Genomic DNA, 2,786 nt, shown 5'->3' on the forward strand with positions numbered 1-2,786 from the left:
AGAATTACAGCTATCCCTTCTAAAGTTGGGAACTATTTATAGCCGTTTAGAGTGAATAATCCTCTTTTAAAATCCAAAATGATAAAAAAATTGAAATTTACATAACTTAAACGAAAAATATTTTTAAACATTCATCTTCAACAACCCTCTTCTCGATATTCGAGAATAATTTAACTTAATATAATTTAAAAAAAAATTGAAACTTACGGTGTATAAATTATATAATTTTTATGGAAAAATTTAAATTTAATAGGATTAAAACCATTAATATATATAGTTTATTATTCTATAGTAGTATAATAATCTCGCGCGAATTGCTCTGCAACTGCTCTGCTTTGAGCTTGCGACGACGGTCTCGGCCTCTGGGCACCTCGGAGGGCTCTGTCGCCCTCATTCTGCTGTATGGCTCTCTTTGTTCTGTGTTGAGCTGCGCGGAGCTTAGTTTTTCGTTTTGGGGCGGCGCGACGTGCAAAGTCGGCCCCCTTTGCTGAGCGCGACGCTCTGAAGAGCCCTGGTCTTCAGCGCATTGTCTTAGCCATCTGTTTTTTGGATTTGCAGGGGTGCTTTCTTGTGGGGTATGGGTTGAGTTCTGCTGCGACTCAGCTGCTGCCATGGGTAATCCCGGGGGTGAGGAGCCCTCTCCCACTCCTCCGCTCTCGTCTGAAGAATCTTTTCGCCGCCTGTTATCACAGAAAGGGAAGAAGCGACCGGCCCCTGAGGTCCCAAAGTTCATTAAAAAACTTGAGGAAATCCCTGAGATCGCTCTGCAAGAAGATCAACCGATTAAAATAGCCCTTGCCCTTGCTGATAGAGGATTGGTTGGGCAATTTATGGGTCGATGACCTTCTACCAAAACCACTGATGATTGGATTCAACGCAACTGGAGACCACAACTGAAAGATAATGTGATCTGCTATGCGGTTGGCAGAGGCTTTTTCATTTTCGAATTCACCTCCAAAGAAGACTGAGATCTGGTATTCAGAAATGGTCCATATTTCATGGGAAATCAGGGTCTGTATCTCAATAAATGGACCCCTGACTTTGATCCTTCAGTTGATGTCCCAAAGGAGGTCCTAGTCTGAGTTCGTCTCCCCAACCTCTTGATCCACTGCTGGAGCTTTCAATCTTTGCAAATGATTGGGAATGATCTGGGCAGATTCATCGACAAAGCAGATAATGAGGGCCAATACACCTGTGCTAGAATCTATGTGGAAGTTGACTTAGAAGCTGGGTTACCTGAGGCGGTTAAACTTACAGTGGGAGAATGGCAACACTATCAAAAATTGGACTACGAGCAACTACCTTTCAAATGCAGAACCTGTCATGAACACGGACACTTCCAACGGAATTGTCCTAAAGCCCCAGCTGGGACTAAGGAGGACGAAGAAGGGTGGAAAGAAGTCAAAAGAGGAAAGGCTATCCCAAGGTCGACTGAGAAGAAAAATGCTGGGCCAGTGGGGAAGCCTTAGACCAAGCCAAAGGCCAATAAAGCCCCAAAGGTTGGCTCCTCCTCAGGTGGGAACGCAGAAACCATCAGGGCTCAAGAAGAATCAGAAGACTTGTCGAAGAATGCAATAGAAAATGATACTGAAACAAACACCCTCCCAGCAGATAGAGGTAATGAAAGAACTACAAATAAAGAAGAGCATATCAGACTGGCCTCTGAAACTGATGAAGAATCAGAAGAAAGAGTCTATGAATCAGACAGCTCGCAAGTTACCACTACCAAAACGACCAGGGGTCGAAAATCCAAGAAGAAACAGAGAGAGAGGAGAAAACTTATCTGGATGTTCTCCAAGGCTCCTAGAAAACACTCAAGGGAATGATGAATACAAGATCTGGGCGCAAGCATGGCACGGCTCCAAAGGGAGCCACTTCCCAATCCAATAAATAATGAAACACGTCTCCTGGAACTGCAGAGGATTAGGCAGCAGACTGAAAGAAGATGCCCTGAAAGATATAGTGAGAACGTATTCGCCTGAAATCCTACTCATCTAGGAGACAAAGTTGGAGGAACTTCTTCTCCTCCATGCTAGCAAATCGTTCTGGCGTAAAGGACATGGGAGTGCTGTCAGTGCGAGAGGCGCCTCCGGAGGAATCGGTTCCTTCTGGGATAGCTCTCTCTATGACCTGATTCAGAAAGATTTCTCTTCTCACTGGATTTTCACGAAGCTCCTCCATAAAGACTCTGGCCAACAAGTAAGTATATTCAATATATATGCTCGAGTCCTTCCATATGAGAAAAAATCATGTTGGGATTCGATTTTGTCCTATCTTTCGTTGCATAATCCAGAAAACATTATTATTGCAGGAGATATGAATGTCACTCTAGCTGTAAATGAGAAAAAGGGTGGCTCCCCAGTCAGGGATCCAGCTAGAGAGTGGGTTGAAGACCTTATGTTGGGTTGGGAGCTGGAGGATATCAAGCCCACATCTGGGAAGTTCACCTGGTCCAACAAAAGGGTTGGCCCCAGCCATATTGCTGCTCGATTGGACAGATTTCTCGTCCAATCCTCTTTTCTGACCAGCGGTCTAATGGCCTCTTCCAAAATTCTGCCAAACAGTACCTCTGATCACAAGCCCATTCTCCTTGATCTTTCCATGGATGAAAACCTTGGCCCTATTCCCTTTAGATTCAACCCATTGTGGCTTCAGCATGATGGCTTCCAAGAGGTGGTTTCAGAGTCCTAGAACAGGCATGTTCATGGTTCCCCTTTCTATGTGTGGGAAGAAAAAATGAGGGGACTAAAAAGAAGGCTCAAGGAGTGGGCTAGAAAGTTGAAATC

This window comes from Pinus tabuliformis, chromosome 1_2 (assembly GCF_031772625.1).
Source record: "Pinus tabuliformis cultivar Carrire ecotype Pingquan chromosome 1_2, CPIR1, whole genome shotgun sequence".
Lineage (NCBI taxonomy): Eukaryota > Viridiplantae > Streptophyta > Pinopsida > Pinales > Pinaceae > Pinus > Pinus tabuliformis.